The sequence below is a fragment of the Pinus tabuliformis genome, chromosome 9 (genome assembly GCF_031772625.1).
Source record: "Pinus tabuliformis cultivar Carrire ecotype Pingquan chromosome 9, CPIR1, whole genome shotgun sequence".
NCBI classification, from domain to species: Eukaryota; Viridiplantae; Streptophyta; class Pinopsida; order Pinales; family Pinaceae; genus Pinus; species Pinus tabuliformis.
The window spans coordinates 1,186,757,330-1,186,777,355 of NC_142307.1; the positions used below are offsets into that span (position 1 = coordinate 1,186,757,330).

Consider the following 20,026-nt stretch of genomic DNA (forward strand, 5'->3'; position numbering starts at 1 on the left):
TTTTACACCAAACTATGCATCATTTTTTGCGTCAAATTTTGAACCAAGATTTGCATCTTATTTTATGACAAGTTTTGCTTCTAGTTTTGTGTAATTTTTTGCATCTATTTTTCATTCTCTTTTGCTTCCTATTTTGTGTCATTCTTTGCTTCCATTTTTGCACCATCATTTGCATCAAGTTTACATTGTATTTTGAATCCAATTTAACGTCTTTTTATGCATCCATTTTGTGTCAGTTTTTGCATCTAGTCTTACGCCAAGTTTTGTATCTAGTCTTACACTAGTTTTTGCTTCTATTTTTGCACCAGCTTTGGTGCCTATCTTTGCACCATGTGTTGAATTTGATTTAGCACCAAATTTTGCATCCATTTTTGTGCCCATTTTTGCATCTTTTTTTGGACCATTTTTTGCATCCACATTTATGTTTGATTTGTCTCCATTTTTCCCATCTCATTTTGCACCATATTTTGCGTCATTTGTTTCATCCAATTTTGCATCATTTTTAACACCATCTCTTGCATCTAAAGTTACATCATTTTGAGCATCCAAATTTGCATTTATATTTGCATCTTATGTTGAGTCATGTGTTGTGTCCACCTTTGCATCTTATTTTGTGTCTAATGGTACATTCAATTTAGAGCCATTTTTTACGTCTACTTTTGTATTTGTTTTTGCACCAAGTTTTGCATCCAATTTTAAGCTATTTTATGCCCCTTTTTGCACCATTTTTTTGTGTCTACTTGTGTCCAATGTTGCACCATTATTTACACCGACTTTTTCATCCAATTTTGCATTTTTTTGGTGTCTAGTTTTACATCGTTTTCACCATCCAAATTTGCAACTTTTTTTGCCTCATTTTGTGTCCACATTTGCATATAATTTTGTGTCTGAGTTCAAGCCTAAATTTGCATGTGATTAGGAATCATTTTTTACATCCAATATGGCATCCTTGGTTTCACCTTTTTTCAACCCCATTTTGCATCTTGTTTTATGTCTTTTCTTACATCTTTTTTTTTTCCTTTTTTGCACCCAAGTTTGCATCCCAAATTTACACCATTATTTGCATCATCATTTGGCATATTAATTTGTAACGTTTTTTGCTTCTTTTTAACGCTCAACTTTGCATCTTATTTTACATCTAGTTGTTGTCTTTTTTTGCATCTAATTTGGTGCCCATTTATGTGTCCTTGTTTTTGCCCAATTTGATATCCTTTTGTATGCCATGTTTTGTTCCCTTCTTTGTGTCAACTATTGCACAATTTTTCACTTCTAATTTAAAACACTTTGTATGTCAATTGTTTGCATTTTGTATTAATTCCTAGTTTAACATCCAATTTTACTTTCAATTTTGCATCCATGGTTACATCCGCATTTGAATTCTTATATAGAGTATATTTTTCTTTACATATATGACCCCCTTTATAGATTCATAGTGAAATATATGATAGTTTCTAAATATCATTAAAGCAAATATCACAATTCAAAATCATTTGTAAAGAAATTTAAGAGAAATTGACAACATCCATCCAAAAAAATAACAATGTGTCATTAACAATTATCAAAACATGTATAAAATAGCAACATAATACTAATAAAATCAGTATTATTTTTAATCAAAACAAGTAAAATTCAAATATGATTAACAAATCAAAATATTTCATGAATATCGTTATTCTACGATAAATTAACAACATACATAAATCAAACTCATCGTATGATTACAAAATCAAAATGTCTCATTGATATAGGGTAAATTCACAACACCCATCTAAACATAACAATGTCATTCTACACAATAATTTCTTCATAAAAAACAATGCATGTGCATGCCTAGCTACCACCACCAAGATCATCCTCATGATCATCTTGACCATCCTCATTACTCTGATCCACATCATCACCAACACCGCAACTATCATCATCATCTCCTCCTTCACCACCATCATCCTCATCCTCATCCTCATCATCTCCTGATATATGTTGAACATAATTTGGATCATCGTCTTGGCAATCATTACCTATAGCATTCTGACAAAAAAAATCAATATTACATGTTAGTATTAATTACATAACACAACGCATGTTTTTGTTATACAATGTTAACCATAAAATGAGGTAAGATATACTAGCATTTGCACCAGATGTTGCAAAGGAAACGCCGTAAGGCATAAATTGAAAAATACAAATACAACAAAAGAATACTTTGATAAAGAATAAAAATATATTGAATTCTCAAATCAATGCCCCATTAACTGGAAGCATTTAGTAGACATATCTATCAACATTAGGATTATACACAATGATCAAGAAATTTTCCATATACAAACAACAACTTCCACAACAACCTTTTGTCACATCCACATTTTAAGAAATGCCTTGGAACGTGATCGGAATCTTCCATATTGCCTTTTTCATTATGCAGATAAATCTTCCATATTGCTATTTTCATCATGAATATTGTTAGTTCATTGTTGTAAAGTGTTAGTGTGTTAAATTCAATACTATAAGTTCGACAAGTGAAAAAAATTCCTCAATTAGCATAATATACATTTTTCTCTCACCGTGTATATATAAATTATCTTGGTACTCTGAGAAGTGTGGCAGGGGATTGTAAATTGAACCATATAAAGCTGCCAAAAGAATTGCTAACTTGTTTTCAAGACAATTGTTGCTTGAGAGAGTGAGACTGAAATATAGCAGAAATTTCAAGCAAATCAAATACTTCCTAGACCTTCAGAGTCGATACAACTGAGATAGGTACAATTTTTAGGAGACACCATTATACCAAATACAATGCAACGTAGGTCACCACGGTTAAAGAGAGGACATCATAACGAAACAACGAATTAAACATGGAACTGTCATTTCTAAAGGAAACAATGGTACCTAAAGCTGTTCGAAACGTTCGAAGGAAGGAGAAAAATGTCATTTATAAGAAAATAGTAAACTTCGTCCACAACAACGCTACTTAGGGTGGAAATTGTTGGGAAAACCACCACAAGAAAGGAACAAAAAATGGGAAGGCTAGAAATGCAATTATCTTTGCCCTTGAAATGTCTGCTAAAAGGAGAGGAGAGTTCGAAGGAAATTAAAGAACTCAAAAGGCAGTCCTTGGAGTCATCATTGCCCGATTTGAGAGAGATTCCATTTTTTGAAAGAGTTGTTTTACTTGCACATCCCCTCTCCATTTTGTTAAAGAGTTGTTTCACTTGTTATGCTAGAGTTGTTCGGTTGTTAAGGAGGAAAGGCATTCAACAATTTTCAAATTTGAACCTCTTTAGCATTATAGTGTTCCACCCATGATTCAAGCACCTGAAACTCTCTGTTTTATTTACAGGAAAATAAAGAGAGTGTTAGTCTATCTGTGTTTCTCGAGATATAATGCCCCATATCCAAAATACGAAAGCTACAGGAGAACAGTTATTACACAGTACAATCTCACCATTACAAAGGAGTCGATAAAAGACCAAATGCATTAAAGCTTTCCAAGAAATTGCAAAAACATACAATAACACAAGTGAAGATCAAGGTAAATCTGCAGTACATGTTGGATTGGGGATAAAGCCAATATCATAGCATGAGATTGACAATTAAATGAGTTGTAAATAATAATGGAATGATATGGAATTGAATAGCCTACAGGTTGAATATAAACAAGAGAGTTATTATTTCATTGTTATTAATTTATTATAAAATCACATTTTTTAAAACAATAACTATTTTTATTTCAATACCAACCATTAACTAATTTCTAAGAATAATTCTAACTATTGTTGTCCACTTCATCTTCTTTCCATTTCTGTACCATGAGGGAAAAACCCAATACCATTCCTATATCTTAAAATTAACATTAAATATGTCAAAATAGCTCAAGCATATTTTTGCAAGCATATTTTGGAAAACAATCATTACAGACGGATTAAACAAAGAAGAGCGCTTTGAGATCTTCCGCAAATCTTTCAGGAATGTAATAAGAGCAAAATAAAACCCATGGGTAAGTACAGCCAAAAGGATAATGAATCAATCTAGTCACAGTAAATATCAATATGATAATCCAGGTAAGATGTATTGTCACTTTTCCTGATTTCAGCCCTCTTGGCACCGGTAGGTTACCTATATCCTTGGGAGAGAGATAAGGTGGTTCCTGTAGAAAGGAGACAACGGACAACAAAATATTCAATTTAATCAATTGGATTATGGTTCGAGCCCCATTTGAGAGTAGTGGGGCTTGGCAATAAGAGATCCAATGATATCTAACCAAGCCATGGAAGCCAAACTGTTGTTGAAATATTTGTCCGACAAAGTGGCCTGGTGGAAAGATGGACTTCGCTATAACTATTTCAAACAAAGTCGGTGATAAAAGGATCCCCTGTCTCGCCATTCTGCGAGTCCTTGGCCCATTTCCTTTGGAAACACCTATCATGTATCCCACGCAATGGCAAGTGCATTAAGCTTGGGAAGACAGTATGGACCATCCACCTATTTCTCAAGATGTGTCTCTCTAAGACATGAAACCCTGGATGTTGGATCAAGGTATAACAACCCTTTTCCTTGATGGCACCTTTAAAAGAAACCTGGAATGGCAGGGGCAGGGAGCCTTCATTGACTTCAGATGAAATCAAGAGAGTCGATATTACGGCAGGTTGGTATTTTTGTGAGCAAACAAGTGAAGGCTCAAGCCCTCTTCAAAGGCCTCCAGCTTCCTGAAGCTCAAGGGGCCTACTAGGCAACAGTGGTGGGTGATTCAATGATTATTCTAAGAGCTACTATGCACATCTCTTCCAAACAGTGATACACAGCCCATTGGCACAAAAGAATTATTAAAAAATGCGGAGCTTCAGCCTTCAACAAGATCAAATTCCTTCATGTCTCAAGGCATCAAAATGATCAAATTTCTTGAATCTTCACGTCTCAAGGCATCAAAACGGGAAAAAAAAACCATCAAACTATCTAATAGTAGCATAAATGTAGGGATACAACAGAGTGTCTGCACTAAAAGTCTGGAGAGAGGGATGGGATGATGTCAATGATGGTGGGAACCAGGCTATTGGATCACTGTTGGAATTGCCAAAAGCTTAAGAAAGGATCCAGTTGTGTGATCCTACGGGAGGCATAGGAATGATGATGCTCGGCTCTCCTATCATCTAATGTCCAAGCAAGGAAACTCTTGAAAATATTATCCCTGCTCTGCTGAATGTAGGGCTAGTCTAATAGGTGGAAGGTGCCATACTCTGGATCAGTCTGGAGCTGGTTTACCCCTAATGGGTGGAAGGTGCCATACTCTGGATCAGTCTGGAGCTGGTTTACCCCTAATGGGTGGAAGGTGCCATACTCTGGATTTGTCTGGAGCTGGTTTACCCCTAATGGGTGGAAGGTGCCATACTTTGGATCTGCAAAGTATCTGTCTGGAGCTGGTCCATAACTCGCTCTGATTATGTATGGCCTAGTCTAATAGGTGGAAGGTGTCATACTCTGGATCAGTCTGGAGCTGATTTACCCCTAATGGGTGGAAGGAACCATACTCTGGATCTGTCTGGAGCTGGTCCATAACTCGTCTGATTATGTATGATCTGTAACCTAATATGGCACAACCCCGAACAGGCGTCAAAGATGTTGATTGACCACCAAGGCAGAAGTTTGAGGTGAGATCCCATCTAAAGTTGGAAGGAAAGAAACTATGGATAAAATCCTGGCTGCTCCTCTGAATCCGGGGTAGAATAACAGTTAGGAGGTACCCTGCTCTGGTTTCCTCTTCAACTAGTCCACATGTCACTCTAATCATGTGTGGTTTGTAACATGATTTGGTTGGAACCTATGAACAGACCTCAAAGATGTCGGTAGACTACCAAGGGTAAGATTACGGGGAAACCCGAGAGACCTCAACTCTATCGTGTAGTAAAAACTACATGAGAACATTAAAATATGAGTAGTTCAACTATATTATTATATTTAGTCATACATCAACAGACACAGAAGACAGTTAAAACAAAAAAGAGAACATATAAATTATCTTGGTACTATGAGAAGTGTGGCAGGGGACTGTAAACTGAACCGTATAAAGCTGCCAAAAGAATTGCTAACTTGTTTTCAAGACAATTGTTGCTTGAGAGAGTGAGACTGAAATATAGCAGAAATTTCAAGCAAATCAAATACTTCCCAGACCTTCAGAGTCGATACAACTGAGATAGGTACAATTTTTAGGAGACACCATTATACCAAATACAACGCAACGTAGGTCACCACGGTTAAAGAGAGGACATCATAACGAAACAACGAATTAAACATGGAACCGTCATTTCTAAAGGAAACAATGGTACCTAAAGTTGTTCGAAACGTTCGAAGGAAGGAGCAAAATGTCATTTATAAGAAAATAGTAAACTTCGTCCACAACAACGCTACTTAGGGTGGAAATTGTTGGGAAAACCACCACAAGAAAGGAACAAAAAATGGGAAGGCTAGAAATGCAATTATCTTTGCCCTTGAAATGTCTGCTAAAAGGAGAGGAGAGTTCGAAGGAAATTAAAGAACTCAAAAGGCAGTCCTTGGAGTCATCATTGCCCGATTTGAGAGAGCTTCCATTTTTTGAAAGAGTTGTTTTACTTGCACCTCCCCTCTCCATTTTGTTAAAGAGTTGTTTCACTTGTTATGCTAGAGTTGTTCGGTTGTTATGGAGGAAAGGCATTCAACAATTTTACAGGTGTGAAGGAAAATGAAATTTACAGGTTTGTGGTTGAAATTTATTGGTGTATCTATACGTGTGGCCCCAAATCATTTGTAGGTATCATACCTGTAATTATGGGTAAGGCCATATTTAATTTGATTTATTTGAAACTAGGTTTGTGGTTAATTCCAACCTAGGAAAACTTGATATATAGGTTCAATAACCTTCTTGTGTTGTATTCCCTCATTGTGTAGGCTCAATAACCCTCTTGCTGTGTGTGCCTTTGTTATGTGGGCCAATAACCCCTCTTGAGAGGATGCCTCATTCGAGTTCAACACAGTGAACATAATTGCTTGTGAGGGAGAAGAAAGGATTGAGAGGTATGAAGTTACAGGAAAATGGAGAGCTAGAGTGACTATGGCAGGATTTAGTGTATATCATCTTAGTGCTAATGTTAAGGACACGGTTAAATATTTGCTCTGTTAATCATATTGCAATAGCTATAAGACTAAGGATGAAGGAGGAGCTATGTATTTACTATTTTGGATGGTTGGACAAAATTCTCATTGCAACATCTGCTTGGCATTGAGAGGCAACGACTATAAGAATGTTCTTGTACAAGAATTTGTTATAATTTATCAATACCATTGTTGAAACTGCATGTGACTTTCATGTGTGTCAGGGAAGAGTTCAGAAACCTGACACAATAACTTATTATAGGGGTAAAATATGAAACTAATTTAAGGAAACAATGGTTTTTACCTGTCCTATTCAACCAGGGATAAGATAGTTATTCGTTTGTATTTTGCTTCCTTATCCAGGTAGACAGGAAAATGCTAAGGCTTGCTAAAATCAATGATATGCCTGCCTACACAGTGGGTAATTGGATAGAGATAGTTACTATTTAACTTTCAGGAACTTATATTTCACTAGCTAAAAAGTTTTGGATTTTTTTTTCTTATGACCTTGAGTACAGAGTCTCATAATCAATAGAAGAAAAATCAAGTCTATCTTTCAATTGCCTGAACCAGGACTATATCACGGATATTGCAGCAATAAAAGAAATAATTCCAGTCTATAGAAAGGTAGCATAGTAATAACATACTTGAGTTTTCGGGGTGCTTCAAACAATCTCGTCCTAAAGATAGGATTCCAGGTTGTTTGCAGATTTTAATTGGTGAGGTTGGCTCTAATTTTGGAACTTTGTTGGCTCTGTTGCAGGTATCATTTTGCCCCAAATCTTCGCCAAGCCTTTTTCATGGACTCACTAAAGTACTCTCATTTTCTGCATCCTTCATATGAGTAAACCTTCGACCCAGCACTGGTTTTCAATACAAACTTTCAAAGAGAGAAACTGGCAATTTGGAGCAGGTTACAAGACCTCCTTCTATAATGAACAGAGATGACCTCGGAATGTGGCAAAAGTTCTCCCCTTCAGCCGGTGCTAAAGAAAACAAAGAGCTTCTCTCTGAAATCTCTAACGGCGTGCTTGGATGGCCTAATCTGACCAAAACTACAAAAATGTACCATGAGTTTTCCTCTACGTTGTTATATTGTGAAGGATAGTGTTTCCCTCAATTACTAACCGTTCCAATAGCCCCTGCTTCCTAATCCATTAGTTTTGAATTCTCCAAACACTAAATAGCATTAACGATTCTATTCCATTACACAAAGATGAGCTGGAAGGGAAAACCCTTCGGAGCACAGTATTTCATGTTGAGGTATCAAATTCTTGGTTCCATGGAAATAGAAACCGCATGAAGATATCTATGAACAACTTGAACATCAAAAATGTTCAGTCTCAAAACTCTGAAGTAAATTTGTAAAGAATGTATCATTAGCTTTCTTGGCTTAGTGAAATCCCTAATTTTCTATCCTATTTGCCTGTCTTAAAAATCTCACGAAAACCTGTAAAGATTGTGCCATTGTGTACGCTTAGCCTCTAAAAGCCCTAACTTTCTATCTTCTTCTGTGTAATTTGAATAGAACACCATCAAATACCAGAATTATCAATTCCCATTCTCCAAAACTTTTAAATGTGCGGAACTGAGACAGAAATCATTCAATCAAACCACTCGAAATGCATCTGAATGCTGATCCATTAACTTAAAGAACTTCTTCCCAAACTCTGCCATTTTTTAAACAAAATTTTGAGCACAACCTTGTCTAGTCCATTTATAGAGAGCGTTAGTTTATGAAATCTTGCCTGTAAGCCAAAATAGAGTCAAAATTTTCCATTGAAAGCTCAGAATAACTGAACCAGAAATAACCCTTGTGAAATTTGCTACTTAAAACATTGTTTTGAGCATGGCCTCTTTCTTCAGATTTATTTTAGATAATACGGTAGCTTATTTAATGAAATATTTCCAGAAAGTTGAAATATGGCAAATTTTTCCAATCAAGAACTCTAAATAATTTCATTAGGACAAGGCGTAGAGGATTCATGATGGTGACAAGAAAATAATGGCGCTTTGAAATTTTAGCACTCTCTTGCAGAAAAATACCTTTTCTGAAATCGTTTTGACCACGAAGAAACGCAGATGAACTGTTGGAAGTCGTGCAGAGAGAGATCTGGTGGCTCGTGGATCGATTCTGGGGAAATGTTTATGCGATTGCAAACCATGATTGTTCATATGCGAGCTACTGAGCTCGTTGAGAGGGATACGCGCAATGGCGCCAAACTACCAAGAGGATTTGAATTTAAAGGCGGGATAGAATATCTACCGTCGAATCATGTCATCGACGGCCATATATTTGTGTTTCAGTAAAACAGATTTTCAAAGAATTTGAAATATTATACATTTTATAGAATTTGAAATATTATACATTCTATTATTTAAGTTGAATAATAGTTTTACTTTGGAAAAATAATTGGGCACATCAAATAAAATATTGATGCGACGGACATAGAACTCCGAAACAATAATGCACCCTTCTCTTACTCCAAAACAATAATGCACCCTTCTCTAGCTGATGTGTCAATGCTTTCTTTGAAGTGGAACTTAAAGAATTAAGTAATTATTCATTATTAAATTGGGATTTTATATAAATTAATTGATTATTTATTAATGTTAATTTCATTTTATATTTTTATAGTAATTTTTAATAGATTTTTGTTAAAGATAATTATTTGAGCTATTATTGTATCAAGATTTTTGTTGTGTCTTTTATTATTATATTTTAATCCACTTTAAACATGCTCAAAATATGTTTTCATCTTCATTTGTGGAGATTATCTACTTGCATATTCAAAAAGTTTTGATGTAGTTTTTGCCTTGAAAAATGATTATTGTGATTGTAATGGTGAGAAATTATTCTATAAACAGTGTTAAGTGTTATTTAGAATAAATGAGAAATTCTTTTTGAATATATAAGACTAATCTTTGAGAGAATAGATATATATTCCCTAATTATCACATAAACAAGGGGTTAATCTTGCATTTAGTGCTTTATCTCTGTAGAGTTTCGCTAAACAAAGGGAATATCTCCTCCTGCGTGACTTCGATTGTCCCTCCCTCTTATAGGATTGCAAAGCATTAAGAATTGAATCTTCTTTATTTTAAAGATGTAGTCTTGTCGAATATACCAAAAACATAGTAGGATTCTTTCATTATTGACAAAATCAAGCACATGTGCAAGGGAAGTATTCATCTATGGATGGTTAACAAGTTCATTAATAACTACAAGCAAACGCTTCAAACTATGTATTTAATGATCTCTAGTCATCATCTAAAGAGTTCAAGAATCAAATCAATTCCAACCTAAGTTCTAAGTATATGGTAAACCTCTACTCTAGAGGTTCTATTATTGTAAAATTTCACAACTATGGAAGTTGTGGCAAGGTCTCAAAGGAGGGACTTTCTTTTTGGGGCAAAACTAACCCTTTTTCAAAAGATAGTTTCTATAATTGAATCCATCTTCAATATCCATTTCTTCAACCCCACTCTGCCGGATTTGAATATTGAATCCCCCCTACTTATTTTGGGATGAGATGATCTTTCAAAAGCCAACATAAATATATTGGGGACTTACAACAATATACAAACTAAGCAAGGAAGGGTATACACACATGTGTTAGAATTTGAATTGAATTTGACTTGAGCAAAGGTATAACAATGCATATTTAATTAAATATTGGTGATTTTAACAACCACGTCCATTAGATTAAAATAATGATACTTTATGTGTATCTATATGCAAAGACAAAATACTTGAAAGGCACCTTCCCAACAACAAAGGTCATTATAAGAAAAATGGAAAAATAACAAGTTGATGGGTGGTATGATTGAATGAAGAATCAAAGGGCAAGAAAGAAGAGACATCCAAGTTTAGTCCTAATAAAAGATTTTATGGCCCCTTCCAAGGAGTGCGTTATTAAGAGGGACACAAACATGATCATGGAGTCTGTGCTAAAGTCTTATGGGAGAAATAGGAAGCATGTGAATGAGATATTATGGATTTCAAAAGAGAAATCATGTTATTCAATCCAATAGAAGCAAGGGGATTGGTGCTACTTGAGACTCCATAAGCTCTAAATCAATTGGTGAAAGCAAGAAGTCTAAAAGATAAATGCAAAGAAAGGAATATCCATCTATGTACAAATCTACAATAAATAAATTCAAAATTATACAGTGTTTCCATATAGACAATGTTAGGTCCCTATAACACTAGTGATTCCCCCATTACTAGTGTCATTGTGGCCCTTACTGTTATTGTTGTGCCCTTATTGTCCCCATATTGTTATTATTGTGCCCCATAGAAGCCCACTATTGTTATTTTTGTGCCCTTATATTATTATTGTTATGTTGACTTTGATTATATTGTGACCCCTTAGACTCCTATATATAGAAATGAGGCTTTGTCATTTGTATCATCCAATAATTGTTCTTTTGTGTAATGTAAAGGAGGTTGCCCCCTCGAAGAGGCCGATTTCTAAGTTGTTGATCTATCTTTTCTATCTTTTTGTGAGTTGGTTTCATAACAGACAACCTAGGTTCGAACCCTAAAAAGTGTAGGGTCTTTGTGAGTGTTTGTGAGGGAATGTGTTTGACATCACATAATTGGATTCCCTTCATCATCAAAGAGACATGTGTCCCAAAAGTCAATTTGGTTTAAGTGGATGTTAATATGATACATTGTATATTTTCTGAGGGTAGTAGCACAATTGGAAAAAAGCATGTTGGCAAGCCCTTGTGTATCCAAGTGATCGAAAGTTCAATCCCCCAGACATATCTCACCAATTGAACTTTAAAAAAATATGATACATTGTATATTGCAAAGCCATTAAGTTAAGTAATGACCTTGGCTAACCCAAATATTTAATTAGAATTTAAGCTCAAACTCAACATTAGAAATGAAACCTTCACTCTAGATCTAAGGATATAGGGGTCAACATTGGATATTGGATACAAGACAAGGTGATCAAATGTATCTCTTGGACTAGCATTTTTTACAAAGGAATACAAATTTTAATGCTTATATTAACATGTATGTATAATATAATAATGAAATAGTCACTCTTTAGTTCATGGATAAAAGTGTTGGTGTGGAAGGAAATCTCGAGGGATGTGTCACTATAGTCATAAAAATTGCATTTATTGTGGCACATGGAGAACTTATTAATTGGGTGTAGCTTTAAAAATGGATAGGAGTGTTATCCTCCCCACCTAACTGCAATTCCTACAAATGACATATTTAGTGATTAATGAGTATATTGTTGTAATAATTTTGAACCCTGTGTTAAGAAATCCCTATGCAATCCAATTTAACTTAGGTACCATCCTCAAAATGAGGAGAAGTCATTTGTGGGTTTCCTTAGAATGTGTATTTCAAGGAAGAATGTGTACTTTGTCGATATATTGAAAGGTTTTACGGTCTCTGTGTTTTAGTGTACCATGTCATGTTTGGCATTGAGCGTTGGGTGTGTTGGAAGCCAACTCTTGGTAAACTCAAATACACTTGTCCTAAGGAGGGAGTTGGGGTTTTAAGGTTCTCTGGTTGTAAAAGCTTTCAAAGTCAATGTTTTTCATCCTCTTCTTGCATATTGGAGCCTCAAGGCCATTCGATGAGTTGGTGGTCATGCTTAAGGTTTTCATCCTATTCTTGCATTGTGCTTAAGGTTGATTGGTACCTTGTTCCATGAATTATGATCAACTTTGGGTCCTCTTTCAGTAGACACCTCCTAGCTAGCCACAGTATTAAAGGCAACATATTGGTTTCCTTTACTAATTTTAGCTTGTAATAAATTTAGATGTAATGGTTGTCACACGCGTTCATATACAACTACCTCATAACAAAGCTAACACAAGCACTTCTACCCATGCCTACATCACATCACAGAGGAGGAATCAATCAATATTATTCAATATCCCGCATTCGAGTATCCCTCCTTTGAGGATTCAATCCAACATTTATGGAGATCAGGTCATCCATTTACAATAACTAGCTTTGCCATATAGCATGTTCATATTCCTATTGTCATGGCCGAAAGTACCACCGACATATATCTTATGCAATACGAATAAATAATTAGAACGCCTCAATGGATGCAATTCATTCTATAATGCATAATGCATATATTAGATAACCCAAACCATAGGCTCTACCGTTTCAAAACAAAATCATTTATCATACATAATCAATAATCCGTCTGCCACAGTTGCATGACACGTTAACATGTGTATCTTAGGGATTATGCACAATTAATCAAAAGCGCAGCATTGGATGCATAGCACAAATAACTTGTACCATAGTTTATACAGTCGAGCCTTAACCACAGTTAACAAATTTGCATAGCGGCTCAAGCACGACTATTCACTATCTTAACAAAAGACAGGTTAACACCAATTCTACATAAGATCCACATACTGTGACTGTAATTAGAATTTCATTTATGTGCATCCATAAAATCATCTCATTAACGCCACATGCAGTGCATTTAAAACTCAAGCAAATTCTCTCATATGCTAAGGAATTTATAACATAGAGGGTAAGAAACCAACATACAGAACAATCCACGCAAGTGAGTCAAACTAGATCAAAAGAGAGAATGACACTTGGAAAACAGAGCACCGCTACCCAACCTAGAAATGACTCTTCAGTTCACCACCGAGTCGAGGTTCTTGCCATGGATCAACCGCCTCCAGTTGATCTATGCAATGGGTATTTAATACCTTCTTTCATGATATGGTTTCCATTAGCAGTGTCTCGCTTTTATGGATCTTTTTATCCATTTGCGTAGGCTTATCTCATAAAAGCTCACCTTTCTCTCCCATGAGGATTTTCCTCATAGAAGATTGCCTTTCTCTCCCGCACAACTTTTATGTTTTTCTCAATGGATATTTATCTCCAATCCATCCAACTTATCTAGAATTAAATCGAGAAGCTTTACCATGAAAGAATTATCCTTTCCCATTCACCAATGTGATTTGGCAAGAATCTCATCTCTTGGTGTCTCGCTTTTCCAAGTGATTAATTTATTAATAATGTATTTACTTTTTATATTACACATCATACCTAGCTTTTCTCAGCTTAGGTTTGCAAAGTTTGACACACAAGGGAGGGGTGTTACATTTTGGATCCCTCTCTTTCCTTAAGATCCCTCCAACTGCAGCTAGAGTTCTTAGATGACTGTAAGGAGGAAGCCCCTATTGGAAAGGGACAGACAGTTTGAAGGTGTCTATCTTGTTGGTAATTCCTATATCGAAAAGTTGTATTTTCATAGTCCAGGGGTTGGGAATACACAATTCCCATCCACTTGAGCTCAATTTTATCTCGCAAAACTTCATTGGGATCTACCTAAACACATATGCAAACATAGGTGAAAATGCCTTTCAAAAGTCTTTCCCTGTCTACTTTGACGAATCTTCCAATAAAATTGCCCACTTTTTCTAAGAGATCTAGATGGGTAAAGTGAATGGGAAAACTGGGAATCTTACCCATACTAGAGTAGTCATCGGCAACATAGTGAGAGGATTGAAGTTGGGAAACCATGGCTTCACTAGAAGACCAACTCATCCCCAAAACCATGGACCTTGGTCAAGGATTTTTTTCTTATCCTCAAGACATTTGAATATCACCACAAAAAAACATGGGTCTACATCCACCCAAACCGGCGTTCATCCAATCCTATCATAATCGAACATAAAAACGCTACTTTTTCAATAGAAAATGGGGAATAAAAGTATCACCCAAGGATAATGACCATCGCATCAAGCGCTCAATCATAAGGGAGGAGCAATAATTTGACAATCACACGTCCTTGATTTCTGTTGATTTAACTCTGAACACTCACGTAATATTCTCTTGCTTGGCAAATTAAACACCACTGCATGGAATGGACGAGGATTGAGCCGAACCCTGGATGAAGCCCACTTCATTCTCATCTAAACACAAAACTATATATACGTCAAAGCTATTACAATAGATTCTGACTGTCAACACCTCGAGGTTCTGTTTATATGTGGCTACCTTTTATGGTTACTATTGAATGTGTGATTGGCAATAATAATGGCAACTTAGGGCTGCCAAATTTCCTTCGATTCCCTCACTACATCCTAACGCAAATAGTTGTTCAATGCCTTGGTTGTCTTTCAAAACTGGTAGGCAGCGTCTTCTTTGATATTTCTCGATGGTTTTAATTCCACTACAATCACAACTTTCATTTACATAAACTTCGTGTTTTCGCACGAGCGATGATTGTTCCAAGGTGAAATGTCACTTGGATGGTTTCAATGTTGTTGACCCATCATAACTAACTAACGGATATGCCCATTACAATTTTATACCACCCCATTATCAATATCAATTATGCATGGGAACCAATTAAAGCAACTTTTCACATTAATTTTATATGAGCATGAGAACATGTGTTAACAAGCAGCCCATAAAGCCTCATTTTGAATGCCATAGTCACTTAGAAGGAATTCCTCTTGTAGTAGCATCCTCCCTACTAAAATTTGCTAGTGCTAACATTAGAACCACCATTACAACAAGATATCTTTCTAGTGTTGACAACACCATTATAGTAAGATACCTCAAGAGAGACAGAAAATTTAAAAAGTATGATAGTAATACGTATCCAGAAGATGGTATTGAAACTAGTAATTGTTCACGAATCCATAAGATTGTAAGGTCATTCTCATTATCATAACCATTGTCATCATCATCACCATCATCCTTGTCATTGTTATTGCCATCATTACATTATCATCATAGTCACCATTCATGCCATCATCATCATCATTATGGACATTGTTTGCAATTGTTCATAATTGTAGAAGTTGTAAGAAATATCATCAACCCAAAAAATGTGATCAGTGCTAGAAAAGGGTTGTTTAGGACACATTGATATACGTAAGAGAAATAACAACTCTATTTTTGACAGATGATCGATGATGATCATCATCACCACCATTATCATCGTCATTGTCATTTTTATCATCCCCATCATCATCATTAATGTAATTTCTATCGACATTGTTGTAATCATGCATCATCATCATTCATGCCATTATTGTTTTTGATGATGACCTAGATGAAAATGATGATCATGACACCAAAGATAATGCTTATGATTATGACAATGACAACATCTAAAATTGGGAAGATTCGCCAACGTCATTAGCATCGTCATCATCATAATCATTGCCATCATCATCATTGTCATTGTAACCACTATCGTCTTTATCATCATAATCACAATTCATGTCATCGCCATCATCTTCATTTTCATCATTGTCAATATTATTGACATTGTCATCAATTGTTCATAATTGTCAATGCCATAAGGAATATCATCAATGCAGAAAATATGATGAGTGTTGGAAAAGGGATGCAAAAGCGAACATAGAAATGGGGGCAACAATAGAAGTAAAATTGGATGAAAAGTGGATACAACATAAGTAGATGCACAACAACATGAAAAACCTGACACAAAATTGGATGCAAAAGTAGATGCAGTTGTCAATGCAAACTTGGATGCAAACATGAAGGCAAAAGTGGAAGCAAACATGGGTCCAATGGTAGGTGTAAAACTTGGCACAAATTGTGGTGAAACAAATGTGGATGCAACAACGGAAACAAAAGTATATGCAAAAATGGATGAAACAAAAGTGGATGCAATAGGGGATGCAAACGTGGAAGCAAATGTGGTTGCAATGGTAGGCGCAAGATATGGTGCAACAAAAGTGGATGTAACAATAGACAAAAAATATGCAAAATAAGATGCAAAAATGGATGTAAAAGTGGAAGAAAACATTGATGCAACAGGCAAAACAAAATTGGATGCAAAAAATGGATATAATGTAAGTAGATGCAAAAGTAGATACAAAACGAGATGCAAAACCCAATGCATAAACCTGACATAAAAGTGGATGCAAAAATAGATGCAATATTTGATGCAAAAGAGGATGTGAACATGGATGCAAAATTGGAAGCAAACGTGGATACAACACTGAGTGCAAAACATGGTGCAAATTGTGGCATAACAAAAGTGGATGTAATGATAGATGCAAAAAAAGAATCAAAGTATGATGCAAATGAAGATGTAAAAAGGGATGCAAAAAGTGAAATTTAAAATGGGTGCAAAAGTGGATGCAAAATTGTGTGCAAAAGTGGATGCAATAGAAGTCGATGCAAAACGAGACACAAAACCCGATGCAAATCCCGGTCCAAAATTGGATACAAAAAGGGATGCAAAAATAGATGTAGTAGTTGATGAAAACCTAGATGCAAATGAGGATGCAAACGTGGATGCAAAATTATAATCAAAAGTGGGTGCAAAAGGAGGTGCCAAACTAGGCGCTAATTGTGGCACAAAAATATTAGATGCAATAGTGGGTACAATAATAGATGCAAAAGAGGATGTAAATATGGATGCCAAACAAGAGGGAAAAGTGGATGCAACAAAAGTAGATGCAAAATTTTATGCAAAACTAGACACAAAACACGATGTAAAACTTGGCGCAAAAGGGATGCACAAATGGATGAAAAAATGGATGCAAAAAATGATTTAAAAAAGGATGCAAAAAAGGATGCAAAAGTTGATGCAAGTGTAGGTGCAAAAAGTGGATGCAAATGAGGATGCAAAAGTATGTCAAACAAAATTAGGTTCCAAACTTGATGCAAAACATGGAACAAAACCTGGTGTAAAGGATGACACAAAACTTGGCATAAAATTTGGTGCAAAACGTGGTGCAAAACCTATTGCAATACCTGGTGCTAAACTTGGTGTAAGATTTGGTGCAAAACTTGATGCAAATTTTGTGTCAAGTTTTGCACCATATTTGATAAATGGATGCAAATAGCACCAAAAATGGGCTCTAGATGCAAAAAAAGAAGTAAAAAGGGACGCTAATCGCTGGTTTTGTTGTAGTGCATGTTAACACTTGTATTTAAATTAAGCATATATTCATCTCATATTAAAACAATTAGAAAATAAACAATAGGAATTATATATGAAATTATAGTGAATTAATTAAACAGGTTAGTTAATCAATTAAACAAATTAATTAGTTAATTGTTTTAATTAATTAATTACACAAACTAATTAATTAGGGAATTAATTAAGGAATTAATTAAAACAAATTAATTAATTCCTTACATAAACAATAGGAATTATATATGAAATTATAGTGAATTAATTAAACAAGTTAGTTAATCAATTAAACAAATTAACTAGTTCGTTAAACAAATTAATTAGTTAATTGGTTTAATTAATTGATTACACAAACTAATTAATTAATTTAACAAATTAATTGATTAATTAAACATCTTAATTAATTAAGTAAACAAATTAATTAAATTAATTATTTAACAAATTAATAAATTAGTTAAGCAAATTAATTAGTTAATTGGTTTAATTAATTAATTTCTCAAACTAATTAATTAATTAATTAGGGAATTAATTAAAACAAATTAATTAATTAATTTAACAAATTAATTAATTTAACAATTAATTAATTGATTGATTAATTAAACAACTTAATTAAATAATTAAAAAAACAAAGAAAAGAAAAAAACACTGAATATTAACAAAATTGGAGATTGGCTGACCTAATTTCTTTCATAACCTATATATAACCTTAAATTTAGCTCATGGATACATCATTAATATCTCTATAATATCTACTGTCGCAACCCCTGATGATGGACTCACTTGGTAGTCCAAAACGTTGGGTTCGTAAAACTTTATAACAAGTCATTCCTCCTCTATTTAAAACATTACACCTACAGGAATAGGAACCTTCACCGATTTACTATCCTGCATATTAAACCTTTGCAGTATTGTCTCGACATACTTCCTATGGTTTAACCAGAGCTTCCTCTTTACCTGATCTCTTTTAATTTCCATGCCCGAAATAAAGTTTGCAGCACCAAGATCTTTCATGTCAAATTTGGAGGACAATTGAGTCTTCAAATCCTAGATAATTTATGTCATTTCCAAATAGCAACATATCATCCACATAGAAGGCCAGATAAATAACACGGTTGTCAATTAATTCAAAATACACACAGTGATCTTCCTTTGCTTCTGGTGAAGCCAAGTCCCCATATAAACGTATCAAATTTCTGATACCACATCCTTGGTGACTGTTTTAACCCACACAAAGACTTTTTTAACTTGCATACCAGTTCTTTCTTACCCTTCACTGCAAAGCCTTCAGGTTTCTTCATGTAGATCTCTTCTTCCAGATCCCCGTAAAGAAATTTTGTCTTCGCATCCATCTGTTCTACCTCAAAATCAAAAGCAGCAGCAATAGATAAAAGTAATCTAATAAAATCTACCTTGGCAACAGGAGAAAAAATATCAGCAAAATCAATTCCCAGAACCTGGGAATAACCTTTTGCTACCAACCGAGCTTTGTATTTTTCCACCCTTCCTTCTGCATTTATCTTCTTCTTGAACACCCATTTGTTTCCAATGGGTTTCCTTGCAACTGGCAACTTCACCAAATCCCAAGCCTCATTTTTGTGCAAAGATGCCATTTCATCAACCATAGCCTCTTTTTAGAGTTTTCCATCCTCTGAATCTACTTCTTCCTTCACAGTTATGGGATCATCATCAGTAATAGATAAAGCAAAATTTAAACAAAAATCAGATGGACTATACCTTTCTGGCTGCCTTCTTTCTTGAACTAATCTTCTCACAACAGGAGTTTGTGGCTCTTCATCTTCTGATTCCTCTTCTATTGTAGAGTCTGATTCTTCCTCCTTTAGCTCAAACTCTATCTTCTCATGTTCCTTTGGTAGGACTTCATGTTTAATAACATATTTCACCTCTCTAAACACCACATCTTGGTTGTACACAACCTTCCTTGTTACTGAGTTCCAAAGCTTATAGCCTTTTAAACCATCCTTATACCC

At 35.0% G+C, this 20,026-nt stretch overlaps 1 long non-coding RNA gene across 1 annotated transcript; it reads right to left on the reverse strand.

The window, feature by feature from the left end:
* Positions 1-1,653: 1,653 nt before the first annotated feature.
* LOC149152798 (uncharacterized) lies at positions 1,654-9,259 on the reverse strand. The gene is made up of 2 exons (XR_016262268.1): positions 9,166-9,259; positions 1,654-2,028 (listed from the first exon to the last, which is right to left on the reverse strand). It is a non-coding gene; the product is annotated as an uncharacterized LOC149152798 (long non-coding RNA).
* Between the last annotated feature and the right edge of the window lie 10,767 nt (positions 9,260-20,026).